Source organism: Scophthalmus maximus, chromosome 16 (assembly GCF_022379125.1).
Source record: "Scophthalmus maximus strain ysfricsl-2021 chromosome 16, ASM2237912v1, whole genome shotgun sequence".
NCBI lineage: Eukaryota > Metazoa > Chordata > Actinopteri > Pleuronectiformes > Scophthalmidae > Scophthalmus > Scophthalmus maximus.
The window spans coordinates 18,900,920-18,916,788 of record NC_061530.1 but is presented as its reverse complement, the minus strand read 5'-3'; the positions used below and the strand labels follow the sequence as shown (position 1 = coordinate 18,916,788).

At 46.8% G+C, this 15,869-nt stretch overlaps 1 protein-coding gene across 6 annotated transcripts in view; it reads left to right on the top strand.

The window, feature by feature from the left end:
- thrab (thyroid hormone receptor alpha b) overlaps positions 1-15,869 on the top strand; it is a 182,023-nt gene that overhangs the window by 98,851 nt on the left and 67,303 nt on the right. For 5 of the 6 annotated variants that reach the window (XM_035612379.2, XM_035612378.2, XM_035612380.2 and 2 more), the window contains one exon: positions 6,765-6,852. The gene's annotated coding sequence lies outside the window, so the exon portion shown is untranslated. Of the gene's footprint in view, positions 1-6,764; positions 6,853-12,379; positions 12,531-15,869 lie in introns of those variants that run through there. The other variant, XM_035612383.2, reaches the window with a different exon arrangement.

Genomic DNA, 15,869 nt, shown 5'->3' with positions numbered 1-15,869 from the left:
GAGGAGGAGGAGAGGGTGTGAAGATGACGACGAGTGGGACCGGAGACACGAGTGGTTTCTAAGAATAAGGAGAACTGTTTTCATGTGAACTCGGCGAAGACGCTGACAGGGGGATCTGCTTTATAACAACACACAAGAATTTCCATGATGCAACGAGCTGATGCAAAGTAGATGCGTGGGATCGTGAAATCACAAGGGTTCCCTCCACTCAACAGAGATCACCAGTCGACCAGAGTCATCGCAGTGTTTACTTCGTATATAATCTCTTCATCTTTGACTTCACAAGCTGCATTGGGGAAAGACACAGTACCTGCCAATCTTATCGTCCGTTGTGATGTTTCCCTGCCGTTATTGAGGCCTTTTGCATGTTGCAATGACATTCGGAACCCTCGCGGCTCCAGTTCTTGAAGACTTGCCATGTTTGGCGTCGCGCGGCCTCGGACGGCGTCATCAGAAGATCGTCTCCCCGGAGGCAGAATGGCGAGGCTAGGATCTGATCTTTTTCCACCCACCATCATTCAAAGTCCTGACAGGCCAGTGAATTCCCCCCCCCCCCCCCCCCCCCCCCCCCCCCCCCCCCCCCCGCCAGCAGTTCAAAGCCTCACATTTGCCACCAGAGAGGGGGTGTAGTGCTGAACTTGGGGCCCGCGGACAGAATTTACCCTCAAGATGTTTTCAGTTGTATGTCCTGTGAAGTGAGAAGACTTTATCTGCTTCTGTTCTAGACTTGCCCCAGTCCACTGTGGGTATTTTATCTGGTGGGATCTTACTGGTGCTGCTTTCACTTGCATTGGTTAAGAGAAAACAGAGAAAGCGCATTCAGTACAAAACAGTCTTCTGTACTTGGTAGCTGTTGGATTGAAAAATAGTTGGACAAATACTCTCCGCAGGGCTTGAATGACGTCCCGTAACTTGTGTCGAAGAGAAACTTCTCGTCAGATTGTTAAAACATCGTAAACTGTATTTACAAGGCAGATTTAACAGTCTCTCTTTGTGAGTGTGAAGATATGTTGGAGATTTTTTGAGTCTTGGAGGGTAGGCATGGTCACATAGACATCAAACAATCAGTCATGGTGACACACAAGACTCAGTCTTTGACGGATGTTATCAAAGCCCCCCCCCCCCCGGTTCTACTGGAATACTTCCAAGTTTATGTGAAACTATCAGATATTTAGATGTTCATGTTAAAGAGGCTTTATGACACTGTGCCTTTAGGTACTTTTGGATGGCACCAGACTCCGAAAACACCATCTGCAAATTTGATCAACCTTGTAGCAGAACTGGATCTGAATGGACGGTGACGGAGTCTGGTATCTACGGTGTCTCCGCCGTACTACGTTTTGTTAGGTGTAGCCTATAAAGGGTCATGAACCATGACGTTGGGTGGCAACCCACCGTGACGTCAACCATTGATTTGTCCGACTGATTGGACGGTACTAGCTGTCAATCACGCTGTATCCACTCTCCAATGTATACGGTGCTTTATGGTCTATTTGACTGTAAATGGACCACAAGGTACAAAATGAACATCATATTGTATTGAAGAAGATTTGAAACTAGAGATTGAACCATAAACTCCTAAGAAGAGTAGAGTCACTTTCTCATAGAATTTTATAGAAGCGACCAGTGGAGTCGCCCTCTGCTGGTGACTCCAGAGAATACAGGCTGGAGGCGCCTCCGCGTTGGCTTCCATTTTCCGGACCCGGTGACTGCGTCCATTTTTACATACAGTCTATGGTTTAAGTGCTGCAAAAAAAAAATGACCCCCCCCCCCCCCCCCCAAATACTGCATATTTCATTGGATAAATAATTGATCAGCCCTTCCCTGGTCCAATTACATCACCACTGTCTTTTCACTGTCGAAAGGTGTACCTGTTTTTGTTTTTTTTCAAGCAGTACCTTAGAGTCAACCTTGCACTTGGATAATGACTCGTGCCTTGGCCTGCATAACTGCACAACCTCACAAGGTTTACAGTGTTTACGTTGTTGACAGGAAATAGGAAGTAACCCGTTTACATCTCGGCCTGCTTGTTGCTTTGTTGCACCTCCTCAAATGTGTTTGAAGTATATCAACAGCGTGTGGTAAGAAGGTAGCAGCAGTTAATGATGATGTTTGTAGGTTTTTGTAGGTTAGTGTTTGGTACACGCATCATGAAAGTTGTTTCCTACACGTACTGTATGACCCCCTGCTACAGTATGGTGTTTATTTCATGCCTTTGGTTTAGACCCTGATCCTATACTGTGCAACATGATCTCACTCTGCAGCCGGATCAGCTTAGATACACTATATATTGTCTGGTCGGTGCAAATATAGCACAAGCATGTGAGCTTAATAAACACTGCATAGGTCACTACCCACAATGCACCTTTCATTAGAACTTACATCACATGATATCCAATATTTGAGACAGTTAAGCCTTCGCCAATTATCCCCACATTATAGGATTTTACCAGCTGATTGAAAATCGGCCATTGCCTACATTGATGTTTTTATTATATTTTAATTGACCTATTTTGTCTTTATGTGAAGCATTCGGTGCAATTCATTTCTTTTGTTGTAAATTAATTGGAGTTTTATTTCTCGGTTGCAAATTTGCTACACAAATTAAATGTACCATTCTTTCCACTCGAGGACAGAATATGATTCAAGTGCAAGTTTTATTTAATGACATTACCAAACATCTATTAACAGCAAATATAAAACTTGAGTGCAAATACCGTCTCGCTTGTGACGGGCGATTATGATCAGGTCTACGTATTTATACATTTTTTGGATAGGCTGTTTATTTGACATATTACATTGTTTACAAAAAAGGGCATCGTTACTTTTATAGCATCTTCAACCACACTGCTGGACAAACACTCACACCGTGTTTATTGTGTGTGTGTATATATATCTGTATGTGCACATTGCACAGCAGTATTTTTTTCATGAGCGTAACGAAATCGACACCGTTGATCTTTTCAAATACCTCGAGGATACAGCGTTGCCTCATTTCCACCTAACCCTCACGCCACCAGGTCATAACACTAGTTTTCTGTCGAGCGTTTAAAGCCTCATGCTTAACTCAGGGTAATATAATTAGGGTTGTATTCTCCCTCCCCGACCCACAAAGGACAACTGTTCTCATCTACGACCAGTACATTGACCTTTATGTGGAAAATGGGTGTATTACCCCTTTAAAGTGGTGTTAATAAATATACATCAATTAGAGAGTAAGCCAGTCCTCGGGTGTAGACAGGCAGAATAGTACCGTTCTTAGCGGTCAGCCACTAAACGCCAACTGGAGGATCCATATTGGGTTTTTGACAGATCAATGCTGGTGAGGCACCTGTCAAGAATTGTGCCTTGAAAACCAACACAGCAGGGGAGGGGGGGCATAGAAAGTCTTTCTCCCTCCGACACCTTCTTTCCGCCCCTCAGTTGAAACCACTCAAATTATATTATTAGTTAGTTTTAGCCCCGGCAGGAGGGCGTCATATGACTGCTCCTCCATTGAGCTTCCTCATTGTTTGCCCGGTTCCCCCTCGCAGTGAGCTACCTCTCTCCCTTTGTGCCCCTGTCTTCTTTTGCCCACACAGGCCCTGCAGAGGAAGAGCCCTCCAGCTAATTCAAGACTTGCCAGTGGAATTTCACTGAGACAAAGGGAGCTATTCATGGCGGCGGGATGGTGAAAAGGCCCTGCTGGCAGCAGCAGTAGCATGGCTCGGAGGAGCTAGCAAGAGACTTCGGCTTTGAAGCTCGTCCTCTTCTAAAAAAGACACTGAAGCCCTCTACTCAGAACGATGCGGCGCCGCCTTCCACTGCTTCTGGTTCGTCCTTCATGGCGTCAGATGACGCGTCTTTAACAAGGCAGCAGCGCCACGCACGCAGTATAAACGAGCGCAGGGACAGGAGCCGGGAGCGTGAAAACACTAGTTCTGATTGATCACGATGACGGACCTCTGACGCCACCGTCTTGTTTGCTTCTAGTGTAAGAGGAGATACGAGAGTTGGCCCCCTGACTGTCAGCACAGGGGCTGAGCACTTGACCCCTCCCATCTAAACATGTTGTCTTCAGTCCGTGGCACATCTGACCTCCACTGCACATTTAATTTCAGTCGAAAGTTGCCGGGGGCATGATCCGTTTGAAACCGCCTCAGTGCAAATCCGCCGCGCGCAGCCCCCAGGTTCCCCCCCTGTACGACCTCTGACCTCATCTATTTGCAGAATAAGTCATGTTCAAAGCCTCTCGCTCTTCTTTGCTCATCCACCCAAACAAACAAACCGCCCCGTCCACCTCCTCGCCCACTCCTCTTCTCTCCACCGGATTGCTACAGGAAATTTTACTCTTCGCGTTCAGGAAGCTTCATGTGGCAAGCATGTTAAGTGCAACCCCTCCTTTGTCATTTCCTTCATGTGCACACTCACACACACACACACGTAGGATACCGTTATTCTTTTTCTTAAGAATGTTCTCCAACATCTACCTTTAGGAAAAAGAACTCTGCCCATCAGATACACAAGGAGTAAGGTGACATGGACAAAATCCCTTATCGCAGTATATGTGTACGTAAGTGTAATTCCAAACCATCGTCTCAATATGAGCCAGGATGTTGGAGATTTTTCTGGATTATCACTTAAGAAACCTGATCGTAACGGTGGAGCCTTGAAAGAAAAGTGATCAAGATCAACCTTTTTTGTAAAGCTCATCACCACAACCCGTGGAAGAGTTTGCTCAGCAGAAAGCTCAACGTGAATTGACCTCGAGTTAACTTTGTTGAGAAGCTTTTAATGGAAAAAAACAAATTTATTAATTTCTAGCAAATGTGTAAAATAGTCAATGTCTGAAAAATCCACATCAAAGCTTTCAATCACATCCTGTGGTCTTCCTCAGTGAGGAAGGTCTGCCTTTGAATAAGTGAGCGTGAAAGTGAAGGTCATCATAGTGAAATCAAATCATATCATAAGTCCAGGGTTTTGAATGAATCAGCCTTGCTCTGTGATTCTGCGGCACTGCCTGCGATATCCTCATACAGTCCCAGATGAGGGATACCCACTTTATATATATATATATACATATATAAAGGATTGATCGGTTCATATCGTCTCATAACTCATGGTATAACCCAACCCTAGTGTTCACACTTAGCGGAACATATCACGTACAGATATATATCCGTCTGCACTCGAGCACACATTGTTCCAAAGACCATTTCACATCACTTGAACGTGGTCTGACGGACCTGTGACAATACGAACGGCTTCCTCTTTCCTCTGCCGTCTCGGAACACTTTCAGTTAACTGGTTTCCTTTCCTTCCTCTTCTTCACTCTGGCTCGCTCAGATTTTCAGACTCTTCCTGGACGTTCTCTCATTAACTCTCTCGTTCCCTCTCATGTTTCCCTCTGCCTCTCTCCCTCCTGTAGTTATGTGTCCAGCAGCTGTCTCTCGCTCACGCTCGTGGGCATTACCGCCCATGTGGAATTTTTATGGAGGGACAAACCATAATGGATTGTAGCGGGCGATGAATTGCATATGGGGAGCGTGCATTTTGTCATTAGCGTGTCGTGTCGCTGATAAATAGGCTCCTCGCCGGACAATAGACGTGTTGTGGCAATCGGCTTTTCATTTTGCGCTCGATGGAAACTGACGGGAGATAAAGTCAGAAGTTGCGTTGAAGCAGAACCTGTGTGTGCGTGTCCTTCAGCTGAGACTATATCGTTGTATTGAATCAGCTCTAAAAATGGTGGTTTAAATTATCCCGACTGTTCTACACCACAGTACTTTTTGTGCCTTAAAAGAAGAAGAAAGATGCCGCTGATGTTTGAAGGAATTGTTTCGTTGTTCGTTTCTGAAAAAAATAGCTGTTGATTTCTTGCAGGGATTTAAAATGACAATATATCTACTGCTCTCCTATGTCTGTTAAATATGAAGCTTCAATCTGTAAGCCACTGGCAAATGTTCCTTCCTGTCACTGCTTTGCTATTTATATCTTGACCGGGCGAAGAAGGCAGAAAGTGAGCGAGGAAGTCGGATACTAGCTTTATCCCCAGTTACCACAACCGCTTTGTGTGGCTTTCCCATCGGTGCGCAGATACATATTTTATATGATCGGGACAAATGTTCCTGCGACGGAACTAAGTAAAGCCAAAATGCACGTCAGGAGCGCAGCAATTTGAAATGAAATCTGATGAAAACCGCAAATTGTCATGGTTACATTTCTGGGGTTTCTTGGCCTTGTTTCCAGCACTACTACTACTACTACTACTAATGCGACTACTAGTCTGTAGCGCGCATGCATACGTCTGCTCCATGCCAGTGTGCTGAGGTCTGGAGTTGCGACGCCTGGCATCAGGACGAGCACAGCGACGGTGTTTCTGCAATAATCATTGCACGACGGTGGCAGAGGCCCGTGGATAAATGTTTGGCTTTCATGTGTGTCTGGGAGGTAAACAGGCCAAGAGTCCCGAGGACAGAGCTGTGCTCTCATAGGAGGGGGGGAAGAGATGGAGAAGATGGGACAGGAGGAAAATACAAACAACGGAGCAAAAGGCGACAAATGGGGAACGGTGGAGCAAAGAGGGAACAGAAGAGAGGGACGGAGAACGAGGAGGAGAGCGACGAGGTGCCGAGGGGAGTTCAGTGGGAGGATGGGCGGGTGTCCTCGCTGGCCTTTGTACTGTACGGCCTTGTTTATTTTCTATATGCTGTTTCCTTCCACCCTGCGTCTCAGCTGCTCGCCCCCCCCCCATGACGATCCTCTTTCTCTCTCTCTCTTCCAGGGAGGCAGAGGCAGAGGCGAGGCGGACCACACAACGCAGGAGGCCCGGGGAAATCATTAACCACACACAGACACGCCCAGTACGACCGGTAGGTTGCACACGCTGCCCGTCCGCCCATGTGCTCAGTGAATTATGTTTATTACGTGCGCGCATACGTGGCACCAACTGATCGAGCGGCTTTGGGGGGGTTTTTTCCGGAGTCGCTGTTGTTTGTATAATGATTCATTAGCCTTATCTCCTCCGCTGTCTCCTTTCCCTAATTGTGCACAGCGATGTGCCACGTGCGCTGCAGCTCGTGTGCTCGCTCCTGCTGCAGCCCCGCCTCCTCTCGCAAATTACACCTCTGTAGTTCATCACCAGGAAGCTTGTGAGGAGCTACCACAGGTATTACAAGGGTGTAATTTCCATCACTAACCCTAACCCAAAATCCTTTTCCGACATTAAACTTTTAAGATGCAGTTTTGACTGCAGTGCAGCTGTCACCATCTTGAAACAGAGGAGCTGGGGTTCATAAAATTATTAACGCGCGTTGCTAACCTGGGTCACGCTGAGTTACGACCTTGTGTTCGCAGCAAATTGAAGCTTTGTGAGTGAGCGGAGAGCTTCGTTGACCTTTTTTTGCCCGCTGTTTTTGCCTGTCAGGCTTAGAATACAGTTTGTTTCTTTTTTTCAAACTATTTTGTTGAGCATTTTGTCTCATCATTGCAGAGTTTAGGGGGAAGAGATGACAGGAAATGAGAGGGCATGACATGCGACATTGACCCCCGTGACCCGGGGAAGTTTTGGAATTCATGGTGGAGTGATCTTGTTTTTATGATAACAGTGTCCGTGATGATGTCGCTCGTAGTGACGGACAAATACAGAACTAGAATCTACTCTGCATTCATCCCTAGCAAATTGGTGAAAATTTCAAAATCTCACGACGTCAGAGAAAGCGATGTTAACATTTCTGGATCTGACCCTTTTTTCTTCCTGATACAGAGTCAATTAAATTGTAATTGACTCTGTCCCACGTCCCATCCTTTCACCAAGATTTGTGGAAATCCGTTCCATAATTTTTGTGTAATTCTCTTGAGAAACAAACAAACGGGTGAGTTTCCTCTGCCTTCACGTGATGCATCAGGAGTTTCAGCTCATCTACTGTCGGACCGCTCTCCCTGCTCTTGTAGGTTTCTAACTGCTTTCAACAGAAAAAGCTCTAAAACCTACTGTTCACTAGATGTTGTTTTATTGAATATTGGACTTAAACTCAGCAGGTATCCATAAATATGGCTCCAAATTAGAGCTGGTGATTCTCCATACGTCAACTGAGAGATGATGAAATGTGACAACTTATCTCCGATTGCTTGTGGTTAGAGATGTTGTAACCACATCCATTTATTACTCTTTTGTTTGACTTATAATCAGGTATACTTAACGTATAAAGTGTTATTTGTAAAGTCTATATTAATATTATATTATTATATACACAATATCCACGTGTACGTCAGATTAACCCCCTCAGACTTCTCAGCATCTGTCTTTTTCCTTCATTTGCACCAAAAGACACGAGGGAACATCAAGTGGAGACATTGATTGCTGTAGGTTTTCTGATTTACTCATAGAGTGATGAAAGGTCAGCCTCTGGTTGTTTTGGCCCATCACCTCCGTCAGTTACTGTAATGACCTCACCTCTAATAATGAGCGTGTTTCCTTATTTATCTCCGTCGGCTCAAAGGGAGAATAGCGTAAGTTTTCATTATTTTTCCAAACTTAACGTGATGAGAATCCCCGAGGGGAAGGGGCCCACATGTTTTTCTTTAAGTCTATTAAAGGTAAGAAACAATTTCAAACTTCTCCCGTTTGATCTCGCAGCACTTTTCTTCATTCATTTGGTGCAGATGGAGCCACATACCTGCAGTGTACAGTCAACATGCTGCCTCTAGTCTTAATGGTTATTAATGACAAAACTGGTTAAGTACGAGGTTTTTCTCTCAGCAGAAATCTGCAGGACAGGAAATTACAATAACCACATGACTTTTGGAACGACGGCGCCATATGTTGAAGTGTTGAGATTCTATTTCCAAGACTTTCCAGAAAACAATCCTCTCCTCTCCTCTTTTCCTCTCCCCTCTTTTCCTCTTCATCTCCACCTCCTCTCCTCCTCCCCTCCTCCCCTCCTCTCCTCCTCTCCACCTCCTCTCCTCCTCTCCTCCTCTCCTATCTACCTGTCCCTCCTCTCCTCCTCTCCACCTCCTCTCCTCCTCCCCTCCTCTCCTCCTCCTCTCCGTCCCTCCTCTCCTCCTCTCCACCTCCTCCCCTCCTCTCCTCCTCTCCTCCTCTCCACCTCTTCTCCTCCTCTCCTCCTCTCCTATTTACCTGTCCCTCCTCTCCTCCTCTCCACCTCCTCTCCTATCTACCTGTCCCTCCTCTCCTCCCCTCCTCTCCTCCTCTCCTCCTCTCCACCTCCTCCCCTCCTCTCCTCCTCCTCTCCTATCTACCTGTCCCTCCTCTCCTCCCCTCCTCTCTTCCTCTCCACCTCCTCTCCTCCTCTCCTATCTACCTGTCCCTCCTCTCCTCCTCTCCTCCTCCCATCCGCTCCTATCTACCTCTCCCCTCCTCCTCTCCTCCTCTCCTCCTCCCCTCCTCTCCTCCTCCCATCCGCTCCTATCTACCTCTCCCCTCCTCCTCTCCTCCTCCCCTCCTCCTCTCCTCCTCTCCACCTCCTCTCCTCCTCTCCTATCTACCGGTCCCTCCTCTCCACCTCCTCTCCTCCTCTCCTCCCCTCCTCTCTTCCTCTCCACCTCCTCTCCTCCTCCCCTCTCCACCTCCTCTCCTCCTCTCCACCTCTCCCCTCCTCCTCTCCTCCTCTCCTATCTACCGGTCCCTCCTCTCCACCTCCCCTCCTTCTCCCCTCCTCTCTTCTTCCCCTCCCCTCCTCTCACAGCTGGAGCGACTGGGGAAGTGCATAATTGAGGTTTAATCCCGCTCTAAGTCCCCGCAGCATTAGGGAAACGGCAGAGGCAGATAATGCATCGCAGCTCGGGCAGAGCGAGAGAGAATAACCCCCAGAGTTGTTTGGACAGATGTTTGGTGAGAAGGGCTTTAATGGCAATGAGACCAACGGGGGCCGCTGTCCGTCACCGGCAGAGCCACATGTGGGAATTGGACACAGGTGATCCCGTGTAAGTGCCGCCGACGCCACCAGAGCTGAATCCAGTTTAATAGAGCTCTGAGGGGTTTGAGTGAGTCTCACGCTGGAACGGATATATCGCTGCGTCAATCTGCACATCAATATCTCTATTCCATATGTGCAAAATGAGGTGTCATTTTCAGTCTCGTGTGTCGCCGTGGTGATCAATGGCAACAGGTTTGTGTTTGCTCGGGGGAGTTTTGGGCCTCATGCGCTGAGAAAAGATGAATTTTGACACTGACATTTTTTCTCTCAGTACACTCAGACAGATATAATCATGAGTGAGCGCTCTGTCCTGGAGAAAACATTCACATTTTTGTGCGTGCTTACGCTGCACACCGTACATAACAACACTGATAGAACAAGGACTTGGAATGAATATAATTCAACCGCAATTTTCCCATCCTCCAAGATCCGTCAAACGATGCAACAGCGTTCGGCCGCCTTCCGAAACAATGTGTGTTTACATCTCGCTGTCCAAAAGTCAGCTGAGTTCTGGAGTGAGTGGATTCCTCTCTCTCTCTCTGGCTCATTATTTTCCCTGACACTTGAAAGTTGTCTCTTTCAGCTCATCATCTGCGACAGCTGTGATTCTTGGCTGTTTGACAGATATTTTCTCCGTGGTTCAGAGTCGGACTGGCCTTTAGGACTAGCGTTGGTGAGGAAGTTCTTCCTGCCCTGTCAGTATCCTTCCCACACTGTCGTCCGTGATGTGCATGAGAGCTCGTTTTCACTCCTCATGAATTTATTTCCTTTCTGGCAGAAGAACATGTTACACCAGCCCTCAGAAAAGCCCTGCAGGTTAAACCTGACTAAGGAAGTTGATAAACTCAAAACAAAAATTGCGCGATAAGATGACGTAAGTCAACGCTTAACTCCCATCCCTCACGCCGCGCCACGCGCATGGTGCTCGAGGTGAAGTACTTGAACTTGAGCAAAATCATCGCGTCTGGCGTCGCGAAAGCCAGTTTGCGTTGAGATCCTCTGGCGTCTGCGTCCGACGGAGAACATGCGGATATTCTCGGGTTTATTTGACTCGCGAGGTCAGGCGAAGGCCCAGAAACATGTGCGAGGAGGAGGCGGGCGAACTTTCGTCAGTGGGAAAAGAGAAAATTGTCGGAGGCGGCGGAACTTTGGGGAAGTTGGGGGATATTACAGAAGGTGTGTTCATCCCCACGACATGAGTCCTTCAACGCCGAAACGGGGTTGGAGCGGACGTTGGGCTCACACTTTGAGGTTCAAGGGTTGATGCGCGTGTGCGTGTGCGTGCGTGCGTGCGTGCGTGCGTGCGTGCGTGTGCGTGTGTGTGTGTGTGCAGGGGGATACTGTGTGCACGCGTGTGTCTGTTAATGCCGTTGTGTGTCTTTAAGTAGGAGCCAGGTGGGGTGTTGGGCAGGGGAGCCGGCGAGGAGGTGGGATCAGTCTCCCATCGCTGGGCTACAGGCAAGCTTTCTTAACACCTCATAAATCTCACCTGGTGCTACAGGACTGCTGCTGACATAGCTGCTGCACTGCACACACACACACACACACACACACACACACGTGGACAAACTGTGTAACATGCACCTTTTTCTTTTTTTAGTGGGTGCATGTTATGTGCTGCCATGTGTGTATACGTTTTGTTTAATTGCACACACGCAGTAAAGTACGAGCCTGTGAGGCAGCCATGTCAACAGCGGCGGTGAAATTGGAAAAATAAAGTGATGTATAATGTGTCTGTCAGCCGGCCTTGTTGGAACAGAACGCCTCTTATTGGAAATATTTTCTTTTTGAACAAACTAGAAAATACCATGGTTATTAATTTCTTTTTTAGCAACATGTTTTTCAGAGCTTCTCCTTTGACGTACAAGAAGAACAAAGTAGAGTCCGACCCCGTTCCATCCATCTTCCGCACAGCAGCTCGAGTAAAACTAATCCGTCCTCAAGAGTTTTCTTATCTCTTGTCACGATACAGTGATTTTTCTACTTTAGTGCCCATTCGGTAACACGAGGTGTCAAGTCTTAACACAGAGCAGTTCTCCGGTGGATTTTAATATCACAGCTGCTCGCAACTCACCTTCTTGTGACACCGATCCAGGTGTCTTGTGCTCATTGGTGCATGAGGTGTTTTATTTATGTAGACATGAAGTGAAACATGTACACGTGTACGTGGCCTTTTCAACTTGACGGACACCAATAGAAATGCATTGGTGTCAATGAAATTGATATTTGGTGTTTTACATATTAAAACATCATTATTTTATTCGAACAGAAGGAAAAAAACTTCCTATTTCCTACGTCTTGTTTTGGTTGTAAATACAGCTCATGCACACACGACTAGAAAAACACATTTCCCATTTGAGTGAAAAACATTCTCTTGGCTGGCGGGAAACGATACTTCACTTTGTTTGTTCTTTCCTTATTTCCTTTAGCCGCAAAAAAAAAAAAGAAAAAAAAAAGGCCGGATGTGACAACGGAGCAAATTACCCAAATAACCCCCACAAAGGCGCGGGTGAATCACCACCATTACTGCAGTCAGAAAACAACGATTACCGTCACGGGACATCGGTTTGTTATCTCTCGCTGCTGTTGAGGACGTGGACGTGCACTCGGTGAGCGGCTGTGTAGGGAGGAGTGCAGCCTATAGCCTGGGCCCATTATATACATATATATTCCCATGCATAGTCATGCACGCGCACACATATACAGGCTGTGGACTCCCATGACCCGACGAGTTCTTTGTGTCCCAGTGTGTTTGTGATGATTACATTTTTAATTAAAAATTTTTGCCAAAGCGTTTTGCTTTGAAAGCAAAGGGAGGTTTCTAGTTGGACTTGAGAGGTAAACATTTCCTCGGGTGCTCTGTGAACACTTGTTAACACATTGCTGCAACGTCTGGAGTTTTGGGGAAACGTAATGGGTCACAAGACACCTTGTTCTGTCTTTTTTTTTACTCATTATAACATGGATGACTATTGTGCCCACTCTACACACACTCACACACAGAGACTTGACTTTACTGACGACAAGGATCAGTGGAATTTGAAAAAAGTGACTTTATCCTACTACGACAGGTAAGATAAAGATACAATCTGACTGAGGCATCGTGGGAACAGCCAGGCATTCTTCCAATTTACCTGAAGCAGCTCACCCCCTGAGAGAAGCTGTTTATTCACTTTCCTCTCCTCGCTCTCTGTTCCCGGTGTTTCTGCAGGAGACTATAGATCTGTAGTCTATAGATCTGTAGTCTCCTGTGTCTTCAGGAGGCTGATCAAGTCGACGCAGGGTCGGACATTAACGCCCACGTTCTGTCCTCGTCACGCTCGAGAGGGGAGGGCGCACGTGGCCGCCGCCGCTGCCGTTCTCAGTCTTCTCTTTCACACGGCGGTGCAGAACACACACATGCCTGTGAAGGTTTGCACAGAAACGGCAAGCGGAGAGCCACCGAGTCCCTGGTGACACACGCACGCAATGAACGCTGGCGTAAAAAGAATTATCATTTTGAATTAACCTAATACCAAAGTATTATTTTTGGTATAAAGTTTGTTTAAGGCATCTACTGTCTGATGTTTTTGAGAATTAATAAATGTCACTCACTTATGTTAGTGATAGCTTTTTTAAATCGATAAACAAATGGTTGTTTTATTATATTATTATTTTGTCTGACAAAACATTGTGTGTGTGTGTGTGTGTGTGTGTGTGTGTGTGTGTGTGTGTGTGTGTGTGTGTGTGTGTGTGTGTGTGTGTGTGTGTGTGTGTGTGTGTGTGTGTGTGTGTGTGTGTGTGTGTGTGTGTGTGTGTATACATATAATATTGTGTGTATGTATACGTATACTGTATGTGTGTATACGTGTGTGTACATTTATATATTTATGTGTGTATATGTCCATTTACATGTGAGTGTATGTATATACACGTATACCCACATAAACATTGCATTTGTGTGTACCTATATGTGTACATATGTATGGTTATATGTGTAATGTATATATATATATAGGGCTAAAAATACAATGTAAAGCGCTTTCAAAATTAACCCTAACACAAAGGCTCTAACTGGGTTGACCCCCCCCCCCCCCCCCCCCCCCCCCCGACAGACCCACGTAAACACAGGAGTGCAGGAGGTTTTACTGCCAGCAGCAGTGTGTGTGTGTGTGTGTGTGTGTGTGTGTGTGTGTGTGTGTGTGTGTGTGTGTGTGTGTGTGTGTGTGTGTGTGTGTGTGTGTGTGTGTGTGTGTGTGTGTGTGTGTGTGTGTTTTAACCGTCGCTTCAACCACAGACGCACATTCAGACGTACACAGAGGAGTTCGGCCTCATCGGGCTAAATGTGTCTTTGCTTCTTCTCTGTCGGAGCATTATCAGTTGAACTAACTAGCTGTCCGATGCCATTGCGTCCACAGCTCATTGATCATGCACCGGCTCCCCCCCCCCCCTCCCCACCAGCACCGGCAGCACCATCGCTCAGGGGCTATTTGCTCGCGGCAATGACTTCCTGGCAAACAAGAGCAGAGTCTGGCCCGGGATAGTGTGTCCTGTGTGGCCGCCGGCGCAGCCTCACGCCGACTGAAGTGAGCCATGTTCAAGTTTAACGGGAGATCGAATACATTAGCACAGAAAAGCACACAGTGCCCGGCCCCGCGGCCGACCACCGCACTTCATGGCCGCTGCCGTTTTTGAGTGAGTGTGGTTATTTGCAGCTGTCACACACAAGTGAGGCCCTATTTTGTGGTGGTTGAAGACCAGACTCATTCATTTTCCCTCTGTGGCATTTTGACTTTTTATATGGCGACGTCAGCTCCCTTCTTTATAGATGCCTTTTTTGGGGTCTTATTGCCTTCTATTCCTAGACCCTCGTTAGCATTAATAAACTGGCATCCTGTCAGTATACAGTATATAGTGAGGGAGTATAGTGGGGCTCAAGGTCCAACATTTTTATGTGCTCGCTGGCTGCCTCCTGAAACCGCCGCGTGCTGGAGTTCCGCACTGTGCCGCGTTCGAGCACCAGGCTCCATCAGACGTGTTAACAAAGATCAAAACCAGCGATCGATGTCCAACTGTCAATACTTTCCAACTTCCCTGTCCCGGCTGCGACACTCGGCCCCCCCACCCGCTGGTTTATATTGAATAGATAAATATGTTAAATGTAAAAATAGGTCAAATATTTACAGTAGTCTCATTCAGCTGCTCGGCAAACATACAGTGCATTTGTTGGGGACTATTTCAAGCTGTGGATTAATACACGTCAGCTGCTCTCGACCATGTTCAGACCTGGTACTTATGTTAGGGGTCGACCGATCATCGGCCTGGCCAATTTGCCGATAAGATACTTTAATTTTAAAAATTGCTCTCTGGACTTTGTGACTTTATGTCCCGTCCATGTTTGTTTGTTTGTTCAGCTTCATAATAATGCTGCTGAATGCTCCCTGCACTTTTTTGCGTTAAGGTCACGTTTGACGATTCTGTGATATGTTTTGTGTTAAGAGTTTGTATTATTCTACATTTTGACGCCTTCTGACACTTTTTTAACTGCAGTCAAATATTGGTTTTCGATATCGGTTATCGGCCTCTTAGATTTGTAATAATCGGTATCGGCCCTGAAAAAGGTCATATCAGTCGACCCCTAATTTACATCTGTACTGAGGGATCTGATCACAGGTGTGAACGCATCGAAGATGCATGAAGCCACACGTGTTGATTCACTCAGCTCACACACACGTCGACATCTGACCCATCCGTACAGTCGCGCCAGCTAAAAACAACATCACTTGGTCTTAGCGAACAGAAATGAAGAACGTGTTTATTTTGCGTATAGAGGCGGGGAGGGGGGGGGGTGACATCTGATCACAAGTGGTCACCGGAGACTCATTCTGAAAAACTAAGAGCCCGTCCACTTGCGACGGGATCTCTCAGGGCGCGTGTTAACACCAGGCCTGAGCGGGGCCCTGGTGAGT